This window comes from Sceloporus undulatus, chromosome 3, assembly GCF_019175285.1.
Source record: "Sceloporus undulatus isolate JIND9_A2432 ecotype Alabama chromosome 3, SceUnd_v1.1, whole genome shotgun sequence".
NCBI classification, from domain to species: domain Eukaryota; kingdom Metazoa; phylum Chordata; class Lepidosauria; order Squamata; family Phrynosomatidae; genus Sceloporus; species Sceloporus undulatus.
The window spans coordinates 135,266,629-135,293,428 of NC_056524.1; positions in this window are offsets into that span (position 1 = coordinate 135,266,629).

Below are 26,800 nucleotides of genomic sequence, written 5' to 3' on the forward strand. Positions count from 1 at the left end.
GTCCACTTCAAGGCTCTTTGCCCTGGCTCAGTGCTAAGGAATGCTCAGAATTCATAGAATCATAGAGTTGGAGGAGACCACAAGGGCCATCCAGTCCAACCCCATTCTGCCATGCAGGAAATCCCAATCAAAGCATCCTGAACAGATGGCCATCCAGCCTCTGCTTAAAGACCTCCAAGGAGGGAGACTCCACTACACTTCGAGGAAGGAGTGTGTTCCACTGTTGAACAGCCCTTACTGTCAGTAAGTTCCTCCTAATGTTGAGGAGGAATCTCTTTTCCTGCATTTTGCACCCATTGCTCTGGGTCCTAGTCTCTGGAGCAGCAGAAAACAAGCTTGCTCCCTCCTCAATATGACATCCCTTCAAATATTTAAACAGGGCTATCATATCACCTCTTAACCTTCTCTTCTCCAGGCTAAACATCCCCAGTTCCCTTAGTCATTCCTCACAGGGATTCATGGTTTTCAGACCCTAAGTTCACCATTTTAGTGAACATCCTTTTTAAATTGTGGTGCCCAGAACTGGACACAATATTCCAGGTGGGGCCTTACCAGAGCAGAATATAGTGGCACTATTACTTCCCTTGATCTAGACACTATACTTTTATTGATGCAGCCTAAAATTGCATTGGTCTTTTCGGCTGCTGCATCGCACTGTTGACTGATGCTCATCTTGTGGTCTTCTTGAACTCCTAGATCTCTTTCACATGTACTTTCATTCAGCAATGTGTCTCCCATCCTATATCTGTGCATTTCATTTTTTGCCCTAAGTGCAGTACCTTACATTTCTCCCTGTTGAAGTTCATTTTGTTAGCTGTGGCCCAGCTTTCTAGTCTATTCAGGTCATTTTGAATTTTCATCCTGTCCTCAGGGGTATTAGCTACTCCTCCTAATTTGGTTTGTTGTGGCACCAGAGCTCTCTCTGACAGAGAAGGGCTCAATGTCTCACAAAACTACAGTTCTCAGGGTTCCCTAGCATTGAGCCCAGGTGTCAAGCTGCTTTTGGAAACCGATCAGAAATTTCAACAGTTCCAAAATGTTACTGGCAAGCTGGTGTCGGTTATGACCGATAAAGCCCAATATGGCTTGGGTACAGACTATCTGAAGGACTGGATCCTCTAATATGAGCCTGCCTGAATTCAAAGGTCTCAGGGGAGATATTTCTCTCCGTTCCACCACCATCACAACTATACTTGCCGAGGACATAGGAGAGGGCCTTCTGCAGGAGACTCAATTGGCCTCCTTAGTTTTGCAGAAGAGCTTTTAATTGGGCTGCTGGTGTTTTGTTATGTTTTAAGCATGTTTTAAAATTAATTTTATTAAGATTGCCTATTTAATTATTTTTAAGCTTTTATATTGGATATTATTTAGTTGTGTTTTGTTTTATCCTACACAAGCTGCCTTCAGTCCCAGAAAGGGGGAAAGGGGGATACAAATAAATAAAGTATGCTTGCCATGAAGATGTAGGCCTGTTACAAACTGCCAAAATAAAGTTGCTTCGGGTCTCTTTGGAGGTATGCTATTTAAATGATGCATGGGTCCTAAGAGTCCGGAGGTTGCGCCAAAGCCACACTCCATTCCTAAGCCCTGGAGTGCAGCTTTGGTGCAGCTTCTGGATTCTTGGGATGCATGCATCATTTAAATAGCATACCTCCAAAGAGACCTGAAGCAGCTTTATTTTGGCAGTCTGTAACAGGCCCTTGTTTCATGTAGAGTATACTTCAACTATATTATATTTAAAATACAAATAAAGCCAAAAAAAGCACTAAATATTTTTCAAATAACCAGAATCATGATCTTCACATGCTCTTGGATTACAACTTCTAGTATTTTTCACCCTTTGCTATGATGTCTGGGGCTTCTGGGATTTGCAATTTGACAATATTTAGAGAGCTGCATGATTCTCACTTCTGTGTGAGCCTTTCAGTGATTCACTCAACTGCCGCTTTCCATCTTGGGACTGAATTTAGCTTCTGAATGCCTGGTCGCAACAACTGCCCTTATTTTTGGACTAGAGCCAGCCCTCCACTTTCAAGAGGGTTATGGGTACAAGGCCCCTGTGAAAGTGGGAAAAACGCAAATAAGTGAGGGAAGGTGGGAATGGTGTGCACATGCACTCCTCCTTTCCCTATACATGCCCCACCTGTCTTCCCCCTTGCTTTAACTAGCTTCCCTTACTAGCCAGCTAAAGAACAGGGGGAGGAAAAGGAGCATGTACATATACAGACAAACATTGTGACTAATAAAAATGCAAATGTTAAACCGGCAAAAGTCAAAGGCTGACTGTCCTTTTTTTTTCTTCAGTCCAAAACACACTGCAGAAATAATCCAGTTTGAGACAGCTTTAACTGCCCTGGATCAGTGCTAGGGAATCCCGAGAATTGTAATTTATTGTGCCACCAGAGCTCTCTGACAGAGCTCTAATGTTTGTGGGAATGTCTCACAAAACTACAGTTCCCAGAATTCCCTAGCATTGAGCCAGGGCAGTTAAACAGTCTCAAACGGGATTACAGTACTTCTGCAATGTGTTTTGGACCTTCCTCCATCTATTCTCTGTCCCACCAATGGATCATGCAGTCCAGCAGCTTGGAGCAACCCAAGACTGCTCCAGACCTGGCCACCTCGACACCAGCAAAGAGCGGCCCTTCCCTGCTGCTTAATCCCAGCTTTTCCTGGCTGGGTGCACTCTCCATGTGGCTTCTCGCCACTCTATGTACATGCGTCATCTGCACACCTCACCACCAGAGCAGCCAGAAGCTGTTCCTTTCTGCCTGTCTGTTTCAGGCCTATATCTAATGAAGATTTCCAGAGAACCAAAAGATTGCACATTTTTATGGCATCTCAGTAAAGTTATTCTCTAACTCAAGATTCCAAAATAAAATTTTATAGAAATACAAATACAATTTGCTTCTTTCTTTTTTTCCTTTTTTCTTTTTTTGCCATCAATGGTCTCTAATTATATTGCTAAATTTACTTTCACCAGTCATACCTGGACTGAAGATGTTATATTTGATTTTTCTTTGCCCTGAAAACATGGTCCTTTCTTTGCTATTGTAGTAAAGCAAGTATTTTTCTTAAACTATAAAGCAACAACCACACATAAGAAATTTTAACTTGGCATCCTTTACTCTGCTCATATTAAATCAGATTAATGTTTTTAATTGACTCTTTCAATAATGTTTAAACAGATTTGCATAACCATATAATAAACGTAAAATGAGAATAAAACACAGAGCATTTCTAATTTGTTAATAAGTAACTTGATTTCCTATTTACAGGTCACTGAGACATCTCCTAAATTCTTATGTAATCAGATGCTATCTAAGGGCCATATACACCCAGGATAAGATACTGCCAACTTTGGGAATCATTGTACTAGACCATTTATGTTAATAATTTTGACACTGTTGTTCTGTAATTTCAAGCCATTTCCAACTTATGGTGACCCTAAGGCAAATCTATCATGAGTTTTCCTGCAGCTGAGAGTATGTGACCAGCCCAAGGTCACTCAGTAGGTTTCCATGGCTAGCAGGGAATCAAACCATGACCTCCAGAATTGTCGTCCAATGCTCATTCCACCACAATGGCTCTCGTCTTTTGACATTACCCAGTGTTAATTATTATTTTCATTATCATCATTGTTTCTAGATGTTTAAAATAAAGATCTAAAAATTAATTGCAAAATGCAAAACCTACCATATGCCCAAATATATGGGATGGCTTTCTTGCTTCTTCATTCGTCTGGTTACAGTAAGCTACTGGACCTGTTGGACTACTTATCAAATAAACCCTTAAACATTGACCATTCTGGGTAGGGCTGATGGGATGTGAAGTCCAAAACCACTTGGAATCAAAAGTTTTCCTCCCTTGCAGAAGCCCATACAAGGATAATTTTGTATCAGTCATGGCTAAATGTTTTCCATATTCTCTTTACTATTCCTTCTCTCACAGTGAGGATTTTAAGATATAGTGTGCCCACGTCATACATGGGCGCACTTTATGCGGCTTTCAGCATACGCTGAAAGTCATGCTGGGAGAAGGGGTGCCACGTCCCATAGGGAATGATTGGGTGCCCATGATGCGTGCACGCTGGCGCGGTGCCGCACCGCCACATGCACGAACCCCATTCATTTAAATGGGGCTTGAATATAGGCAAAATTTGCTTTACACGGGGGAGTCCGGAACAGATCCTTCGCAGAAAGAAAGGGCAGACTGTATTCCTACTGAGAAAGTTTTAGCGTTGCTTGTGTTCAGGAAATCAGAGCTCACCCATGGAGCTAATTGCAAAACGAGCTTTAGTGAATCCCAGGAACTCTTTTGCTTTAGGAATCAATAGTCATGTATAAGTGGCAGTTACTGTTGGCCTGGAGAGTAAGGGACTGGGAAAAGATAAATTAAATTGGTAACTTGATCCCTAAGGAAAGACAATTGCAATTTTGACCTACCTGTTAAAAGTTACCTTTTAAATTTAACTGTTTGGTTTTATACTTTTGTTTGTAGAATATTTCCTGTGCCATGTTTGCTTGCTAAGCAGAGCAAACTCCAGTCTCCAGACATCTAAGATTAACAGTCTGGAGCAGAACATTTAGTTCTCAACATTTATTCTGCTCCAGAACACAACAGTTAGTTCTGGTGAGCTACCTTTCCTACACATACCTAGTGAAATGCACATTGTACTGACTTCCATAGGATGTTACCACCTCTCCCAAAATGTAGATAGTCTTGAATTCTATAGATCCCAATTGGTGTGATTTATTTCCTGGGAAGCTTACATACTGAAAGTTGACTAACCTTTTCTGTGCAATACACTCGTCCACCAAAAGATGTATGGCGGGAATAAAACAGCATACAGCCTGAGATGCTTGATGTTCATCCCCATGCATGTCCAGTCTCATGGACTTCCACCCCATTTCTCTGATGCGTACATAATAAAACAAAATGCCACTGCAATACATTATTTCCTTCTGAATTGGGAGAAGGATGTGTGGATTCATACATGGGTACTGGCATATTTTAAACCCCAAGGTTATGCTTTATCTTTGGGTGTATCTACATTGTAGAAATAAAGCCGTTTGACACTATTTTTACTGCCATGGTTCCATCCTACAGAATCCTGAGATTTGTAGTTTTGTGAGGCACCAGCACTGTTTGGCAGAGAAGGCTAAAGTAAAATAACAAATCCCAGGATTCCATAGGATGCAGCTCCAGCACTTAAAGTTGTCAAACTGCATTATTTCTACAGTTGCAGACACACCCTTAGTATATTCACCGATCTGCTCTCAAATTTAATAGGAAAAAATAATGGTGGTGGAACGTCACAGCCAGAATTTGGGATGTGTCTGTCCCTGAGAAACAACAAAACTCAACTATATGTTTAAAGTTACTTCATGTACATAATATTCCTATTAAACACTTAACTTGGTGGCTGGGAGAATGAGCTTCCATTACACCATATACATGGTCAGCAGATCAACAGTTCAAGACCCAAGTGCCACATGACGCGGTGAATTCCCCATCACTTGGCTTCAGTCAACCTAGCAGTTTGAAAGCATGAAAAAGTGCAAGTAAATAAATAGGTATCACTTTGGTGCGAAAGTAAAAGCATTCTGTGCAGTCATGCTGGCCTCATGACCACCTAGTCATCTTTGACAATGCTGGCTCCCTCAGCTTAGTAACAGAGGTGAGCACTGCCCCCTACAGTCAGACACAACTACAAATCATGTCAAAGGAGAAACATTAACTTGACATTTATGCCAGTGATGATGCCCATGGAGGGAGTCAATAAGCTCAGGAATTGAGATGATGGGGACATACGCTACATCGCCACATGCACATTGTAATATGCAAAGGAGTGTCATGGTATTTCCACTCCATCAGCCTTGGTGAGATAGCCAACAATGACTATTTCATGTCTTCAGACAACCCTATAGCCAGAGATTTAAACCATTTTATGTTCCTAACAAGGAAATATGTTTTGTGTATGTTTTTAAAAAATCAGAAATCACCAAAACTGCCACCACCACCCTCCCCCAAGTCAGCTGGATGAAAATTCTTTGCAGCAGTTGTGGAGCTGAAATAGTTATGTCAGCAGAAGTGTGGTTGTTGAGTGGAGATAAGATGTGTGGATGTGTCATAATTGTGCTCCTTTCCTGTGCCACTTATGCCAGTCCAGATTCCACCCTGTTTTAGCCATTTTTCCCATTTATCTTGATTGGCAGAAGAGTGCAACTAGTTACGTGTGTTCTACCTTTGTATGTGAGGTGTTCCATGAGTGTAGTTCTACAGTAGTGTTATATCTGATGAATCCTTTAGTCGCTCAGTTAGCATTTTTGGTGTAGTATTGAACTTTTTCTCAATTAAGAGTTTAAATGTCGGGTGCTCAAGTACTTGTCTGTACTCTAGATTCTAAGATGACTACTTAGTGGTCACCCATTGATTCTATTCAAACCTGAGAAGTTACCTCTATTCCTCTTAGTATTAGCTGATTAAGTAATTGTACTTAACGACAATTATAATTTAATCAGTAGTGTTAATAATAGTAATAATACAGCCAGCTATATAGTAGACAATTAAGAGACCTTTCCTGGCTGGAAGAATGATGATAATGAAGATTTTAAAATACAACATTCTGATTCCTTCTCCAAAGTGGCACTGGAGAGAAATTTGGGTTTTCTGTTTCAGAGACAGGAGATGGCAGAATAGTGCTAGAGCAAAATGACTAACTAGACTTTGTTCATTGTGCAAAATGCTATAGTTATTGCTTTGAAACTGGACCTCACCAGTTTCATGATTTATTTTTTTTAAAATTCAAAAGGGAAGTAATGTTAGGATGTCACAGTTAATTAAAAATTTAAGACCCGTAAAGTATAAAACCTTTCCTTAGTGGCTGCTGGAACTAGTGTCAATATTTTTAAAACCTGTAACATAGCACACTACCAGCTATGCAAGCAGGAGTTATTTACCCTTTGCTGATCTAATTCATGTGGTCGTAGTTTCTCAAATGATATTTGAGGGAATAAACCTGAGGCAGTAAGTGGAGTAAGATTCAAAAATATGTTGGAAAAAGGGGGCAGGAGTGATGTTTATTCAGCAGCAGTTTAATTACTACAAGTGATGCCAGAGCAAGTCATGTCTAATTTATGCATCAGTACAAAACAAGTATGTGAGGAAAAGTCACTCTGAACATGCTCATTGGTGTTCTCCTTCTGTCTTTGAGAGCAATCTTTGGATAAAATTTATTTAGATACCCACATTCATGCACATATACTTTATTTGACTTAGTGGGAAACAGGGAGCACATGACTTCCAGCGCATTTCACCCCTTTCTTCATAATCTGAAGTAAAAACAAGAAGATAGTTCACTCCTGAATGAATGAAAAGCATTCTGCATCTACACAGAAGAGTACATTTGATTTGGTTTTCTTTTTCAATACAGCTGGTATTGGGAAGTGTCAGAGTTCTTTTGCATTTTAGTTATGTTTAGTTAGTTTGCGTTTACTTTAGTAACGTGTTATAGCATTAATTTACGTTTAGCTAAATTTAGTTTTAGCTCTACAGAGGTATTTCATATGTATCGTACAGTATGTATAGTCTTATTTCTGTTGATTATCTGTTGTGAACTAATTTGATTTAAATTAATAAATGAATCTTCAAAAGGAAGAAGGGTACATTTAATCAAAAAAGCATGTTTCAGCAGGATGATTTGTAATTAATAACTTGTAATTAATAATTACAAATTATTCTGAGTCTGGACACTTTCCTCCTTTCTCTTTGCAGATTCTTCACTCCACGGGCTGGAAGCAGGGAAAGCAGCACCAAAGTTCAGTCAACTCACATTTTCTGTTCATTGCCATAACTGACAACACCCAGGAATACTTGTTGCCAAAAAATCCAAGAGCAGTCCAGGCCCTCAAGGGAAATTACTGTAGGTCTTCCTCACTCCTGCCTGGGATTAGAGAACTCTGCTTCAGAGGCCAAGGTTGAACAGACCCCTTGAGAACGCTGGGACCTGAACAGGCAAGCCAGAATCCTCATGTTTTGGAGGAATGCTCATATTCAGCAAAAGATCTCATTTCTACATAGCTATTTTCTTCAAAAGGGAGACTTTCTCTAGATGTAGAAGAACATTAAATGATTCAAAGCCTCAGGTTCCAGGCTAGACTAGGTGCTTGGTAGAATGTCTCTACCTTGGCTGTGAATTCAGGTGACCCAACTCTTTTTTGGACAGAACTCATAGGAGTTCTTTAAAGCGTGCTTTTGACCACACTTGTTGCCTGAACCCTATCTGCCTGAACTTAATTGGGTGATGGTCTCAAGCCCAGACTACTTTAGCCTTTCAATACTCCTCTCCAGCTGTGTTAGAAAACCTGGCATTGTTCATAAATGCTGTACAGTGGTACCCCGGGTTACGAAATTAATTCGTTCCGCGGTTAATTTCGTAACCCGAAATACCTTCGTAAGCCGAATTCCCATAGGCGCTAATGGAAAAATAGCTCTCTGCTGCCCTCCGGTGGCGGAAAATAGCGCCGCGGTTTTTTCGTAACCCGAAGAAACCTTCGTAAGCCGAAGCAATAAATCCCTATGGGATTTTTTCGTATCCCGAAAAATTCGTAACCCGGCGCATTCGTATCCCGGGGTACCACTGTAGTTCTACCTCCAAATACTGTCACCTTCTGGAAGCTTTAAGCTCATACCTTTTACCCAAGTGGAGAGCAGTCATTGTGAGATGGAAGAGACCACAAGGGCCATCCAGTCCAACCTTCTGCCAGTGAAATCTGTGCCAATGAAACTTTGAAATCTTGCACGATTCATTTTCTGCATTTTGGTTGGCTAACAGAGGCATTGGCCTTTTGTGCTTATATAATGGTATAGCTCATTTAACAAAGCTTTTGACAAATAAGCTCCTTATTACAAAATCTATTATACCTTCTCAACCCCAGTTTCCTTCTTCTCCTCTGTCTAGTTGGACGGGTTTGTTTTTTTAGCAGCACCAGCATTAGAAAGATGGTGAAAGAGAGCTGGAGAAACACTGCCTTTTGGTAACTGGTTGCAGTAATGTACAGTAAAGAAGCAAATAAAGCTTGAGCTGGGAAAGAGTGGGTTTCTACTGTCGCATGTCCTATTGTAGATGTGTATGGATGTCTACAAGCACGGAAAACAAGAGCTACTTCCAGAATCCCTTCCTGAGTACACGTCAGATAGAAAAGAGGAAAGCAGATAAGCCTTGCCTCATCAACTGCTCTAGCATATTAGAGAAACATAGGTTTTTGAATCTGGTCACCCAATTGGAATCTGTAAGAAAAATGGAGGCTGGAAAATAAAAATAAAAATTACCCCGGATGCATTTTCAAGTGGTCTCCAGAAGATTCAAAATACTTTTTTTACTTATGCAAGGCTTACCTGACCTGATTATTTCATTTAACACATGCATGTTGTTAGTTTTGAATAAAAAGTTGCTGAGACATGTTGAATTGCTGCTCTTCTTTTTTGTGGTGTAGGACACCCATCCCTATTGTTTCCAAGTAATTTTTGCTTCTGATGCCAAATATTCTGTTAAGGAAGTAATATTTTGTTACCTGAGTTAAAAACTGTATTGATCAATTTGCTAGAGACTTGACTTTTGTTTTTAATGAAAGCTCGAAGAGAGGAAGGTATATATTGCTAAAAACAAGGAATTGTGCCATTTAAAAAGAGAACAAAACAGGAAAGAGACTTGAGCTAAATCTGCAAATGCTAATGTATGGATACATAATTATAAATAATTACTATAATTTAAATAGAATTGGAGTACATCTCACCACAGTGAGAAAGAGTGCAGCGAATTGACCTGACTGCCTGTCAACCCACTGTCAGTGTGAAAATTATTGAGGGCCAAGTTAAAAGCCCCAGTTGTCCTTTCTTATGCACATTTATTTTTAAATTGGTTTGGAATGGGGAGCCCTTTGGATAGCTTTTCAATACTGTTTTCTGTCTACCTTTCAAACAGAGGACTGTTTTCCTAGCTAGTAGAGATGTAGCTTGAGACATGACTCCAAAACAAGAGGAGAGTCACAGTATATATCCAAGTAGGGCTGCATACCCTTCAACATTTCACAGAACAAACCAGGCTATGTGTGACTAACCAACAGTAGTGTGGTCAATATGGCAAAAGTTATTAATGAAAAACACACAAGCTAGAAGAGGCTGCATCAGTTTGTTTTTTCCTGAGCCTACTGGGAAGAGCAAGATTCGACCCCTTCCTTTTCTCTCCTCCCTGCTGAGTTAACTGGGTGCAAACTTCTTTTTCATGTTTGAGATTTAATGTTTAAATATTGTTTTGAAAGGTAAAATGTAGAATGATATCTGTGCACTAGAAGCCAGAGTCACTAAACTGAGGCTTAGCAATTCTTTTGACACTGTATGAGACAAAATGACTTATTGTAAAAGATGATGATGCTGGGCAAAATGGAAGAGAGTAAGAAATGGGGAACACCATATAACAGGTGGATTGATTAAATCAAGGAATCCACAGCCTGAGGTTTGCAAAACCTGATCAGGAATGCTGATGACAAGGGTCTTGAATGTCTCATTCATAGGTTTGACATAAGTCAAACTGACTTTATAGCAAATAGGAACAAGCAGTTTGCACACCAAAAATGAGCTTCTATTTCCAGGTTGTCACATCAGGTTTGATGTATATGACATACCAGTACAATTTTGACTCTTACACCCTAAACCTAATCATATTTCCTTACAAATTAATCCAACTGATTTTAATGGAAATAATTTACTTCCAGGTTAGCATGCATAACATCTCAGCCATAGTCAACATGAACGTTCCCAGCTGAATTGCTATAAATATTGAGGCTGTATGAAATGGAGCAATATTTATCATCTAGTTAGTCTGAAGTGTCTGAATGTCATAGGAATCTTTCCATTTATGCACTCTCTTATACAGTCACCACATGCAGTTTTTAAATGTAATTGCTCTACACTGCTATATTTGTCAGCTCACTGAGACAAGTTTTGACAGGTTAAGATGAAAGAAAGCAATAAAATTAATTTAGAACTGAAAATAAGATTTGCTTTTGATTTTATCTGTTGCTATACATGCTATAGATTTTTTCCCAAGTGTCAAGTATGGCCATGTTAGAAATGCAGGAACTCATGCACATTTTCTTGGAGGTAAATAGGGTTCCCTGTGTTTCAGCCTTGCAGTCCCAAGCCCACACAGGCTTATTTGGAAATTGGCCCAGATTTGAAATCCCGAATAAAGCAAAATAAGGATGCCTCCTTGTCTTCAGACATGAATATTTATATTAATATACAATATTATTCATTCAATTTAATTTATTTTAGTTTAATTCTCCAAAAGACAGTTCACATAAATTGACTACTTCTAAATCTGGAAGAAAAAACCCCCCAGTAAATGCAATATCTGTTTATTGTCAGACTGGTTTCTCTTATTTTTGAATCTTGATGGACACTTCTGGTGCAAGAAAGGTGAGACTTTTCCTCATTTGTCTATGCATCTGTCTTAATATACTATTTTTGCTTTAGTGAAAAAACAACCCACAGTATCTTCACACTTGAAAGGAAAATTCTGAAGTTTATTTTCAAAATACAATCTTTCCTTACACATAACAGAAACTAGATCTGCAGAAACCAGGAAGTAAAATTATTCCTGGCACAGACTTTAACAATGTTAGCTCCAAATATGTAATGATCAAGCTGCTGTTGAAAACACAAGAGAAGGTGTTATTTAAGAAGTTAAGAAATTAACAACACTATTGCAAAGATTATCTAAAGTGCTGCTTTAAAGTGGTGGTCCCTGAACCGGTACTAGTGCAGGAGTCATTGGCTGTTACTCCTCCTCAAGAAGTTTCCAGGAATGTATGAAACATTTGTAGACAAAATAAAACAAACTGAAAATCCAATAAAGAGTGATGCCTTTATTGGCACATACGGTGCCTGTCCATGGCACTTGAGGGGTGGGAGGCTGGTCTGCTACATAATACTGCTTAAGAAACACTCATCTAAAGGGCTGCCCAGCTGGCAGATAAGCAGTCCTTCAAATAATTCTTCTCAGTTCTCTGGTACAGTATATCTGAGGATAAGGCAGTGTTACTTTTCCCTGTCTTTGTTGTTTCCTACCATGTATCTTAATCTGTACCCTCTCCCTTTCTACTACAGTACATGCCCCTGCCACTTGGCAAGGAACTGACTAGTAGAAACACAAGTAAGCAAAGGTTGTACTGCCTCATCTGCTTCTTGATGTCATGCCCTGCTTGTCCTTTGCATCTGAAGAATAGGAAGAAGAGATTGAGAGCCCAGAAGGCATGCCAGAGCAACCCCGGGAAGTGATCCTACAGCCAGCATGGGGACCTTGCCCCCAGCAGCCACAAGATCCATGTCCACCACAATCTCTCCATGAAGTTCAGCCAAACTTACCAGTACCTATCCCTGCAGAGAGACGTCAGGAAAGGGAGAGACATGAATGTTCTCTACAATTAAGTAAGAAGTAGGCTGCAAATAGGGGGCACCTGTGAGATACGGACAGGTTATAAATATTCCAGCACCTCCCCCAGTCCAGCATGGCTGACAACTATCAAGCTTTGTTGGGAAATGCCTTGCTAATTGTCTTGTTCTTGCATTGATTATCTGTTACCGTAACTCTGACTATTCCTTCTGTTTACCCCTTTGGACTGTAGTGTAGGACTGACTGTTCACTCGCGAAGGACCTAGACTGGATTAAATGACCACTGCTTTCTCTACAACTCCCTGACTGACCCTCTCTTTTTACTGAAAGGCACTGAATCTTCAAGATGGGAGCTTAGGTGGCTTTCTAAGATTAAAACAGGACAATTGATACTGAATCACTTATAGTGAATAGGGGAGTACAGAACAGTTTTGATCCTAAATGTCAGATTACCTTCAGGGATAATTCACAGGAACAGATTCTACTATGCTGGTGATACAGTAAGTCAGCACTACAGATGGACCTTCTGGAACCATTGAGCTGAGGAAACCCCAGTGGGCACAGAGTACAGATTTGAGGAAGACATCAGAATATTGCAGAACAATTTAGACCAGATCTGTGCGATCTGGAAGTTCCCCATCCGTGACCTGTACTTGCCTCTAGATCAGGGGTGGGAAATTATCCACAGGCTTCACAGACTTTGGGCATATATATGTGTGTGTGCGTGTATACGAACAGTGCAAAGAAAAGAAAGATTATACAAAACTAGAAACTGCATTTTCTGGTTTCAAAAATCCCAAGAGCTGTTTGGTTTTTTGTTTGTTTGTTTGTTTGTTTGTTTTAATGTTAATCTGTGCAGAAGGACCATGCAACCTATTGAAAAGGAGAATTGGTGCTCATCAAGGCTTCCAAGACAGGCAATTCACCCTTTTGTTTTGGCTGAAGAAAGGGTAGTCTGATGAGCTGAATGAGTAGGGGGCTGGAAAAATTGCTATGCTTTGCACATCTTGGATCTAGAAGAACAGCCCATAATGTTCCTGAATCACTGCTCCCTGTTGTCTTGATGGGCGAGAAAAACAGCCACTCCAAATTGCAAACTGTAATTGACATACCTCTTTTTGGTGTGTTTACCTCTCAATACATTCTCAGATGCAACATATGCCTGTCTTGTAGAAAGAAGAATCCCTCTGCCTCCCTCCTTTTTCCTTGCCGATGCATTAACATTTGGGATAGGAAGGAACAGAGTAGAGCAGTGCTGAGCTTTTGGATGTTTTATGCAAAAGAAATAGATGAAGCAACACACTTCCTTGCTTTGCTTCACTGTAATCTCCTGTTTTGAAGTGCATTATTCTCTTCATCCAGCTGATGCCTTTCAAAGCAGCCATTTACGCTTTGTTGTTTTTAAAAGAATTGCAGGGGCTTCCTGTTATATTCAGCTGGAGTGGTTTGAAAACAGCACAAAGGCACTTAGTACTCTCTTAATACTGCTTTCCAAACTCAGCTGTTCTATACAAGTCAGAGAAGGGAGAGATTGAAATGGCCATGAAATGGCAAGCCATAAAGAAAGACAAGGTAACTCCAGGCAGGATCTTCAGTTTGACATTTTCTTATCTATATAGGCAGAGAGATTGGATTCCTATTCAATTCTTTCTTACAAACATTTACTAATTTATAAAGGAGGAGACTATGTTCTTGTCATGTAAAAAGGGCTACTCTAGAGTACCCCAAGATGAAACTGGGGCAGTTAAAGTAATATCAAGACATTATAGCTGTGTAGTACCAAAAAGATGCTAGTGTGGGAGCACCCATAGTAGCTCCCTCCCTGATCTTCTTTGCAAACAGTGAACAGCTCCTACTGAAGCAAATGATTTTGGAATCAGGAATCTTCCCCTTTAATGTTCTTATATGTATCTTTGATGCATTTTCATTAAAATAGGGATATATACATTGAGATGGCCATCAACCATCAATGACTGGGCAAAAAGGATCAAACAGTCTGAGAACTGAGGAAGGCCAGAAAGAGATTTGCTTGGGAACAGAACACATGAAATGATGGCAATACTGTATGAGGATGCATGGGCAAACAGCAGTGGAAAAGATGAGGTACTGGGAGGGTTACAGTCCAGAACGAGCAGCACTTTAGAACATAGGAATAGCTCAGCAACAGATCAAAGGGACCATTTCATTCAGCATATTTCTCATTAAAGCAGTAGTCTTCTATTTTTGTATCTAGCAATATACAGCTAAGTGTGAATTGAAATAAAGCATCCTGATTTCCAGACAGAAAAAAATTCAGCAGGTTGATTTACATTTAACTGAGGGCAATAAGATAGAGGACCTGAACAGACAGCCCAAAATAAAGCTGCTTCGGGTCACCTTGCAGGTATGGTGTTTAAATGATGCACGTGTCCTAAGAGGCTGGAAGCTGTACCAAAGCCATGTTCCAGTCCTAAGGATGTTGTCCCCATCTTCAAATAGGGAAAAAAAGAGGATCCCAACAATTATCGTCCAGTTAGTCTGACATCAATACCAGGAAAGATTCTAGAGCAGATCATTAAACAGAGGAGTTTATCACACGTGAGGAATTTCTCTTAATTTCGAATGAAAAGAAAGGGGGGCCAGAACGCATTCACATAAAGTCACTAGTTTAGCAAAATTATGTGAATGCTCATTGCATTCAAACTGGCTTCCCATTGCCCGAAAATAGCATGCCATTGCCCGAATTTGCATGTGGCAGTCTTATCACGCAATAACATGAAGCCCATGGTTGCATTCGGCCTGACTTCCCATTGCCCAAATTTGCGTGTATTGGGTCTGTTCAAGGACCTGTTTGTTTATCTTTTTGGCTATCCATGGCACTCTTCGCCAGCACATCTCAAATTAGCTTATTTTCTTCCTGCCCACCTTCTTCACTGATCAGCTCTCACATTTGTACATGGTGATTGAGAATACAGTGACTTGTACAATTCTTACTATAGTGTTCAGCTGTATATCCTTAAGCACTATTGAACATTGACTTCTGAGTAAACAAACATTCTGATACAAACAAAGACACCAATGTTGCTATCCATTATCCCTGTCCCTGCCTTTTAACAAATATACAAACGGCCCTCTGTATACACAGATTCTGCATCCACAGATTCAACTATCCACAAGTTGCTGGTTTTTTTTTAAAAAAGAAAAATTCCCAAAAGCAAACTTTGATTTTGCCATTTTATATAAGGGATATGATTTTACCATGCCACTGTATACAGTGGATCCTTGTTATACGCTGGGGTTTGGTTCCAAGATCCCCCGTGTATAACAAAATCCATGTATGCTCAAGTCCCATTAAGTATAATGACATAGCAAAATGGTGTCCCTAATAAAAAATGGAACATCAAGGTAAATTTATACTTTTTTGGAACATTTTCAAACCGTGTATGCTTAAATCCGTGTATAAGAAGGGCCAACTGTAATGAATTTTGAATCACACTGGGGGAGGGGGGTTTAGGGGCTGGAACCAAACCCTAGTAGATACCAAGGACCCACTGTATATCCTGGAAACCCCAAAACAGAACCATGTGGAATATATATCTTCACCATAGATATAGAGCAGCTCATTACTGAAATGAACTGGAAGCCAAGGGCACAGAGGATTTCCATCTGCACAGTAGAGCCTCCGTGGAGCTGTGGTTTGTATTTCAAGGATCATAAGTCTGATAATGTTCATTTATAAACTAGTGCTACTTTGGGGAACCTAGATGTGATCCTTTATTTTAAATGGGACTTGTTCCATCTACTTCTTGTACCATCTGCTACTTTTCTCTCTCTCAACCAGTTGCCAAAAGCAGCAGAGGATGCTGAAAGGAAAGGTTTAAAATGTTGTGAAGCCTCAGATTGCTGCTCTCTTCAACCTGTTTACCTGGAATGAAGCCGCCCTGTCTCCCATGCTGCTGATGCATCACAGCAGTTTTCTACAGTGAGATTACAATACGTATGTTAGTGTGTAAACTGTAAATACTCATGTATAAGTCTGGAAATTTTAGTCTAAAAACTGACCTCCAAAACCTGGGATGGTTTATCTATGGGTCAGCGTAGGTACTGTACTTTATCTCTTATTTCAAAAAGGAACCATTCCTGGTGAACAATAGCATAATCTGTCATGGAAGCACTGACTCTCATCTATTCTCTCATCCATCCAGCCTTTAGTATGAGCACAAACAGTTATGCCTGCTGGAATTTTGCAAGTTCTTTGGCATTGTTCTCCTTTGCTTCATCCTTTAGATCCTTTGTTACATTCCCCTTAGTGTTACCCTCAACCTATCCTTGGGTCATATCAAAATCCACAATTTTGCCCCCCAGACCTGCCCTTAACTTATACATGGGGTCAACGTATAGTTGGGTATAAACGATATATTAAAAATATACCTTGCTACTCTGATATGTGCATGCAGGTCAAAACAAATAAAATATAATAGAATACTATAAATTTCCAAAATAAAAATCTAATACCTACAATAGATAAACTATAAAACCAAATCATCATCATCATCATCATCATCATCATCATCATCTTGCCTCCTGGAGTGGAGCATTTAGGTGTGGCCATAGAGATGGCTCTTTTGCTTGCCCCATTAATGCTGAAGCACCAACATTCTTGATGCTACATTCTTGAACAAACTGCACTTCCCAAAGAGTCTTCAGAAGTAACTGTATATACAGCTAATTTCAATAATACTGTCTCAAGGTACAAAAGGCATTTGTCTCCAAGACCAGTTTAGGAAAGAATTAAATTGGCATATCAATCTAAACATGGTAAAGTCACTCCATGAGCATCTTCATGGAAAACCAAATCCAGAACTGTAAACCTAATCTTCCTATGCCCTGACTTAACTGAATTACGTATCAGTGTATTAACCTTCATCCAACCACTTACTGCCTCCTGGCAAATGCTACTTCAGATGAATGGTTAGAATAATGACAATATGTTATTGGGTCCTGCAGGCATACAGTTGGGACAGTTTTGTGAGTGTTTCCCACTTTTTTATTACCTTCTCTGTCACTGAGACAAGGGTTGGGTGGGTCTTTTCCATCCAGCCAAGTCTCCCCTGCTATTTCACCTCAAGTGGAGTGATACCTGTTCAGTGTGTGAAGACAATTTCGAAGCCTTTGAAACTGGCAGGTGATATGTTTTTCTAGACAGGACTCTAGCCTAAAAGCTTTCATTGTGACTTAACAGTTCATTCACAAATAGCACATTAAAAAACAGAGTTTTAATTTGCTTTTAATCACCCCAGTGGAACATTAATCACCACTGACAGCTTTGCAATACACAATTTATGCATACCATCTATGTTTGCCAATTCATTTAGGATGTCCTACCAAACAATAGTCAGTCTGTGTTAGTCAGGAGGAACTCTTACTAGCCTCAAATGATCACCTGCAAGTGATAATTGATTAACTTATATAATTATCTGAAATTGGCTTAAATAACTGAGAGACCTTTTCCCTAAGACTGTCACCTTGCTAAACACTTTTAAGTTGATTACCTGCTTTTAACTGGTTATTAATAATAATGAAAATGAATCTACATTTAAAAAAAATATTGGACACTAAATGTAATTTGAGACACTGAAATAATTAAAATATAATTTACAGTTTAATGCTCAGGAGTCAAAAGATAAGCAAAAGATAATGTACAATTTAATGTACAAGAGTTACTGAAGTAACAATTACTTTTCAGTTATACACCAGAACCATCCCTTCATCCACCATCTTAAGGGAGAGAGAGAGGCAGGCTAGCTCCACCAGGCCTGCCTTGAAGAAGACAAGCCCTCCTTTCATCCACCATCTTGAGGGAGAGAGAGACAGGCTAGCTCCACCAGGCCTGCCTGGAAGAAGATTAACCATCCATTAAGAAGCCAAGTCCTCCCTCCAGTCCATCTGCCTTGGTCCAGGCCTCGGCGGTAGAGAAGACTGCTGGACTTGATCCCCTTCCCCACCACCACTCCCTTCTCCTTTTGTGTCGTGTCTTTTTAGATTGTAAGCCTGAGGGTAGGGAACTGTCAAATTAAAAAGATTGCATGTACAGCGCTGTGTACATTTACAGCGCTTTATAAATAAAGGTTAATAATAATAATAATAATAATAATAATAATAATAATAATAACCATCATAGCATTATCTGCCCATTCAATAGCCTGGGAACTGAATTATAGGTTTGTGTCTAGATTGGAATTTTTAATGCTACTGACCCTAATCAATGTAAATTTGGATCAAAATGGATCATTTAGTTGCTGATCATTCCCATTGTGTTTTGGATGTGTTCCCCAGGGGGCAATTTTCAGGAACACTTAAGAAGCATTCCTGAAAATTATCCCTCTGATATGCATCTGGAATGTGATGAGAATGATTGATGGTGGCGGCGGCAGCGTTCTCGCTGTGCAGTAAACGGAGTTCTTTGCCTCCTCCTATCTCCATAAAGTTCCCTTTTAGAATGAGACAAGCTCGTTCTGCTGATATCTTGGAGAGCCTCCACTGTATGGAGTACAGTAGACTTTTTGTCTAGTGCTAGGCCACTTGGATAGCTGCTACCAACCCTTGAGACAGAGAGACCTGCCACACTGAAGAAATAAAGCAGTTTGAAATCTGTGTAACTGACATGGCTGCAACCTGTGGTATGCTGAGATTTGTAGTTTAGTGATGTATTTAGCTTGGTCTGTCAGAGACCAGGTTCAGGTGCCTCACCAAACTACAAATTCCAGGATTTTGTCAAATAGAGTCATGGAAGTTAAAGCAGTGTCAAACTGAATTATTTCTGCAGTGTGGATGCACGATTAGAAATGCTCAGTGTGTTGACAATAGCTCTGACCATTCCACCAACCTGATGTACAACCCAAATCTAGCAATACTGTATGCTTGTTATCTGAATTTCTCCAACAAAATAGTTGCAAGTTAGCATGCAGATCAAACAGAGGCCTTAAAATTTATTTGTTTTCTAAACCTCATCACTCTACACTTGCTGCTTATTAGTCATAGCTGTGTACAATACAAAAAAAATGTGCATTTGCAACCCATAAGAATTTAGTAACACATTGTAGTAATTCACAGCTGCAATATTGTTTTATTTTCTTTTTTTAATCACTTATATTGTCTGGGTATACATATGCATATTTCATTCTTATAAGGCAGTAATTTAAGCATAAAATTGTGCATTTTATTTATGTATTTACTCAAAAGTGTGGAGCAATTAAAGTTTTAAAATAGAGACGGAAAAGTTGTAAATCTTGTTTTTTGTTTGGGTTGTATGAAACTTGACTTCCCAGGAAGCTACAGCCCGTGTTTGTAAAATGTTTGTCTTTGTGTTTTCTAACAGATGGAAAACAGACATTTTGAATGTTTTTACTAAACAGCAAATGGCATTGGAACATAAACACAATATTGAAAGAGGTTAGTCTTATATTATTAACATTTTTTACAATCTGGCAGACAGTTTACATATTTAAAGTAATCTTATTTATTTATTGATATTAGACCAGTGTCAACTGTTATGGCCTTTCCTTTTTGCATGTTAGCAGAGGGCATTGATATTTATATAGCAGATCTTATATAGCAGAACTATTTTCATCAGTATTTCTGCCTTCATAAGTTGATGACTATGATACTATAGGATTGCTGCTTTTTGAGGTTTTTTGTCCCTGTCTTATTGTTAATTTTTCCATTTCTGTTCCCTTCTTCCTCATCTTATGTAAATGACTGAAGATACAATACAATTCCCTTTCTTAGTCTGAAGCAGACAGGGTTTGCATGATTGTTTAAAAAAGTGATATGATTGCCATTTTGTTGCAGCTCTGATTGGCATGTGATTCCAGAATAGTGCCCATACTACCAACAACAATGAAGTATTAGTTATGTGTGTTGGTTACACTGGTTTTTAAGACAAGAATAGACAACATATGGCTTCTGGGCTGCATGCCTCCTGCTGTGTGGAGGATGATGATGATGATGATCCAAAAGGATCTTATAGCACCTTTGAGACTAACTGAAAGACAGAAGTTGGTAGCATGAGATTTTGTAGACTTGAGTCTACTTCCTGAGACACATGTTTCTCTTTTTCAATTACAGTCCTCCCTCTGTTCTCGTGGTTTTTATACCCACGTCCCTTGCTTATGCGCGAGGGATGAATGGAGAGGGAAATAATGGGGTGCATGCCTGAGGCGCACGTGAGTTCCTGTGGCTGCACGCCTATATTCAAGTCATTGGGGCTTGAATATATGTGAAAATCCATTTTTGTGGGGGGGGGGTCCCAAACGTATCCCCCGTGAAAACAGAGGGTCGACTGTAGTCTCAAAGGTGCAACAAGATCCCTTTGCATACAAATATTCCGGATTAACACTGTGGCTGCTGCTATTATTATTATTATTATTATTATTACTACTACAACTCTGATTGTGGCACAATTTGCCTATAAAAGAAGATTGCCCTCCATGGGTTTGAGGTAGGGTGTCATCAGCTTCCTCACCCACCAAGTTGTCTTGGGAAGAGTCCCTTCCACGTTTCTTTCCTCATTCTTGGTAAGTCTCAGCTGCTATTAATAAATGATGATGCATCTCATTTTGTCTCATGGCTAGATGCAAATGTTATTATATTAAACTGATGTAATTATTTCTGTTTGTCTATACAATATCCCTGGTCTAAGATGTAGAAAATTAATTTTGTTTCCATCTTTTGCTTTAGTGGTGTCATGGAGAAGATTATATCATTTGTCAAGGGGAGTGGGTTCAATTTGTACCAGGATGATATTAAACTCTAGGAAATTATACTTGCATTAGCCATTTAAAGCACATCTTAAATTCTAAATACTGTACACAAAGGATTTATATCTAAATACTATACTTTATTTTTATATTTATGCAGCAATCTTCTAGGCATAACATGAATAGCCATCTACCAAATGTGATGTCATTACATGACATGTGTACTCTACAAGTTTCATTTTATCCCTGCTCTACATATTGAAGCATTTGTTCCCAGACATCATATCCCAGTAATTAAATAAAAATACAGAACAAACAGAGGCTGCACAGGAGATAACTGATATGCCCTCCCAAAAGTCATGTAAATGGACACTGATGCTATTTACTGAACTCTCACATTTATAATTCTTACCTTTTCTCTTTATGCAGGCTTCCAAAGACCCACCTAGCTCAGCATCCCTCTATATAATGGTGACTAGCAGGTAGTTCAAAAGCCAATATACCATTTCTTCCTTGCATTAGCATTAAGAACTAATGCTTGGAAAATGTTACCCTTTAGACAAAAGATCCCAGAATCCTTATCATCCAGTTGCTATTTTGCCTCGGGGAGCTTAGGAACTATATTTTAATAAAATCCAATTTCTAAGCAAGCACACTACCTCTGAACAAGAAGGTTCAAGCTAGATATTGTGGCCAACTACTGCCAGTAGTCCTGTCATCTATTAATTTGCTTAGTGCCCTCTTACAGGTGTCCAAACCCCTGGCCACAGTCACATCTGGTGGCAGTCAATTATAAGAATTCATTTGTAAGTGCTCTCTTTTGCCTATTCTGGTTCTAGCCAAGTTCATTGTGTGGCTCTGAGTTCCACTAACACTGTTCTTGCTGAATGAGAAACAGACAAATGTTGGCTTGCTGAATATGCCAGAGCATTTTGGACCAGTTTCTTTCAATAGAACCCTACCACTGAGCCCACATAAACATGACAAAATAATTATTCAAAATGTAAGGTCTTACAATATGCCTGTTTGTTAAGTCTTGTTTGTTATGATTTGTTTTGTATGTGTATCTATGCATATAGAACTATGAAATACTTGAAATTTAATAATATGCAAAAAAAAAAAACCTTTAAAAGTTTGAAAGAGATTTATCACTGAAGGTAATTCACAGTCTTAATGTAATGTTTCCCTGTTTAACCACTAGAATGGATCATGCTCAGGCTTCCCTTGGGCTGGTGCATTTCCCCATCACTACATGACTGTTCTCTCTTTATTTGTTCTGTCATTTATACTCACCATAGGCCAGAAATGATTCAAAGTGGGAGTATGTAACACCAAGTAGAAAGGGAAGGTCAGGAAAACAGAGAACAAACAACGTTGTAGAAATTGTGTGTTTGTGCTCAGTGTACTATTGCTCCAGACACTGTCTCCTAATAACTGCTGCAAACATCTTTTGCTCTGTCCCTCCTTTTTAGCCCTGACCCTTGCAACTTCAGAAAAATGACAGGCTTTTTTGCTTTTAACTGTAATACATAAGGAAATTTTCCTCATACTGAAGCCCGATGTATTGATTTTATGCATTTAATTATGTGCTTCATATTCCTCAACTGGTCTGTTTTCTGTGAACTAATGAATTGCCCATTAGTTCTTATAGTTATAATTTGCATTCCCAAGCAGTGATTGTTGTACATATTTTTGATGGTGGTGTGTTTTCAAGCAATAAGTGTGTGAATGTAAGGAGTTTATCAATCAAGGGAAATTGGAAGTATAATCCAATGGCAATCCAAATGCAATCATGGGGTTTCACGTTATTGCGTGATAGACTACCACACGCAATTTCGGGCAATGGCATGCTATTTTCAGGCAATGGGAAGTCAGTTCGAATGCAATTCGAATTCACATAAATTCACTGAACTAGCGAATTCACTTGAATGCGTTCTGGCCCCACTTTCTTTTCATTCGAAATTAAGAGAAATTCCTCCTGTGTGATAAACTCCTAAATTAGTAGGAAAATCTTCCATAATACACTACTGTCAAGAGTCAAAGATCCCTTAAATGCACATATCTCAGAAAGTGTGTGAATCTTTACATATTTCTGGTCAGGATACTTGTTAATAAGGCTTCCAATACTAGCTATTATTAAACAGAAGCAATTTATCCCTTTTGTTCCATTACGCCAATAGCCTATCAAAACTGAGTTTCTATGCAAGATTATATCCAAGAATATTTTGCTAGTTCTAGAAAGATTTAAATCTTTCTAATTAGGAAAGGCAATTATATTAATAAGGATAAAGGGATAATTTTCTAATCTCCTGTTATGCAAATTAGTTTATAATTTTTTATCATTTACTTCTGAACTGGCAGAACAATAGAGCTTTTATTCACATGGAAAGGAGCCTTGGTTGCCAGCTTGACACTCTGCAACTGCATATTATCTGAAAACAAGCATTATTAATGGCATGAAGACTGGAAATACAATTTAATTACCTAAATATATGCACATTCTCAAAACCAAGTCAATGAACAGTTCATATTTTGCACATTAACTTCACTTCTGATCCTTTAGCCTCTGCTTCTATAAATACAGTTTCCATTTCTGTTGTGTTGAAGATTATCCAACCATTCTCAATTACATATTTGTGCATACCTTATCTTAGGCTTATTTCATGACAGAGTTTTCCTCATACTCGTATTTCAAACTGTGGTTCTGATAATGCACAAGAACAAGAGGTTTTATATGTAGTGAGATGAATTATCTGAATATAACTGAGATCAAAGTGCAATATTGTTAATGCTATGTCTGAACATGTTCAGGCAGAGTAACCACATTAATCTTTACAGAAATACCTAAAAATGGACCAGTATGAAGGAGTTGTTAAGCATGTTACTAGTGCAAAGCCTTCTCCAGTAGTTTCTAGGAGTCTAGATGTTGAAACTTTGCACCAAGAATACACGCCACAGAAATCTCTGCTGTACAGTTCAGTGCAGGCTGGAGAACTCTTTCTCCCCCACACAGAAGCTGCAGCATGACAACTCTCTGAGTGCTCTCAAGGAGGCTTTTAATCTTCATTCCGATATTTACAATATCTCACACCGACTGACAAAATGCTTCGCTCACTATACACAACAACAACACCAAACCAGGAATGGAAGCTTCTCCCTTATGTACACATTCACCACTGGAGCTTTTAGCCCAACCCTTACTGGTGTGCAACACATGTTCCCCATGTGGCATGACTCTGTAGTAATGAAGCTTTGTGGTGGTGCCATGTCCTGCCTGTGTGTCATCATCTTCTTGTGACACAGCACCCTTCAAAGTGCTTGCTCATCATGGCTTCCAGGTGACCTTTCGTAACCGCTTACCTTTATCCCATATTGCTGCATCTAAAACATTTTCCTCTGGATGCATTCATCCTGACATGCCCCTCCAAAATGTCCAGATGTCCTGCAATGTTTTAACAATGTACACCATGCGAAGTATTTTAATTGTGACCACCTGAGGTCAGACCCACCCTGGAAGACTCTCATATCTCTCCACAGGAAGTGCCTTTGTGAGTATGTCAGCCACATTTCTTCTAATCTAAAATCTTCTAATTTCTTCTTGCCACTACTACCAGTTGATTTGAATTCTTCCTCTTTAGCAACACAACAGGATGTTGCTGGGATTCCGAACCTTGTTCAGATAGCACTTTTTCGAAGTCAGGGAGTTTCTGACTTCAAAAATTGGTTGGCTGAGCGGGGCTTTGACCTGGGATGCATCCGGGCGTCAGCATCCCACATAGATAGGGGGTGATTTAGATATGATAACATCCAGGGGCATCCTGGATCCAGAATTGAAGCCAGAAGAGGTAAACCAGCTTATTTGCTCAAGAAATAAACTTGTCCACTGGCACTTCCCTTGCCAGACTGAGCCAAGACACATCAAAAAGGAATGTGAGAGAGTTAGACTACTTTGAAAGAAAAAGGCTTTAATCTAAGTAAGGAAATTCTATAGCAAAAGGATATATCTTTTGTGAAGGACATCTTCCCTTCAGGCATAGGTTAGAAATTTCAAGTTACAAAGAGATTAAATCATTTCAGACAAATTAAGAGAAAGAATTTAAAAACCTGACATGGCTAGCTAATACACTCTTCTAACTCTATTCACAGATCAGACGGGATTTGTAGTCCATGATGTTCAGGGAATAGCTTGGACTCTGGAATCCTTCGTCCAGCTTCAGTCATTACTCAGGGGGCCAGGGGCATCTATCCACCAAAACCTCTTTGTTAGACCTCACCTCATCATCTGATTAGAGAGAGACATAGATCCTTCAGGCTTTTAAAATAACCTCTTATCAGAGGCATCTTGAAGGTTCTCGCTTCTGCCCTACTGCCCATCTCATTGGCAACTGCTATCTCATTCACTCATTAAAATGTAACCTCATTAAAATGTAATTGTACCTCCTCTCACATTTAACCCTTTGTTACTTGTAATGAAGGTTTGGATAATGAGAAGGTCTTCCCTATTATCACAGTATATGATTTGCAAATTTTATAAAGTCTTATCAAAACAAACTGAAATAGAATACCACATACATCTGTAAGATTCAATAGGCATAGTTTTTCCTAGGATGGAGAGGCCTAAGTTGTACTGCCTTCCATTAGGTCATAAAATCAAAGAGGTGGAAAAGACCACAAGGGTCATCCAGTACAGCCTCCTTCTCAAGGCCCTTGCTGGTAACTTTAATTCAGAATTAACCAGACTGAATAATCAGAGATTAAATCCCATATTCTTAAGACTGAATTTGAATATGGATGGATCAGTCTATCAGTTCTGTTACATTTGAGTTTCTTTTTAACCTTAAATCGTTTCCATTCCAAATATTGAGACATTTGTGAATTTTGCAATTTTTTTTTCATTTTTTAAAATCAAAATTAGAGTAATCCTATCATGAGATTGGGTACACAGGAACAGAGACAATTTGACTATCATCAGTTTCCAAGGATATTAAAATCACTCCACTATGTGACAATTAGGACTTTATCACACAAGTCTCATTCTTATTGCCTTCATGTTAGTAAAAGGAAATAGATACTAACTGATTTGGAGTTTTCCTTATTGTATGTCTTTTCATAAGTGCAGTCAGGACTGTTTCTGTCATCACACTCTCTTCTGAACTTTCCCTTTCCTGCCCTATGCCTTATCCAGCATACCTTTCATTTATTTTTATTTGTAACACAATTCCAGAGTTATGGCAGTGAAACAAAGATGAAAGAAGTATAAACAAGAAAAAGAAAAGCAGCCTGTTTGGAAATAGGAAAAGGGAATGGGAAGTGGAGAGAGAAGGAGACTGCCCTATCTTGGAGCTGCCATGAAAGAAATTTATTGCACCCAGGGACTAATGGCACAGCAGCATGATTGGGGGCTTATTGATGGGTTTTCCTCATCAGTGAAAAGGTTCAGTTTAACCATGAGTTGAATGCATAGCAGCGACAGGTCAGAGGCGTCATTGTGTGATAAGTACAATGGGCCCTTCCCTACACGGGGGATCCGTTCCAGATCCCCCCGCATAAGGGGAAATCTGTGTATGCTCATGCACCATTGCAAACAATGGGGCACGTGCTCGCA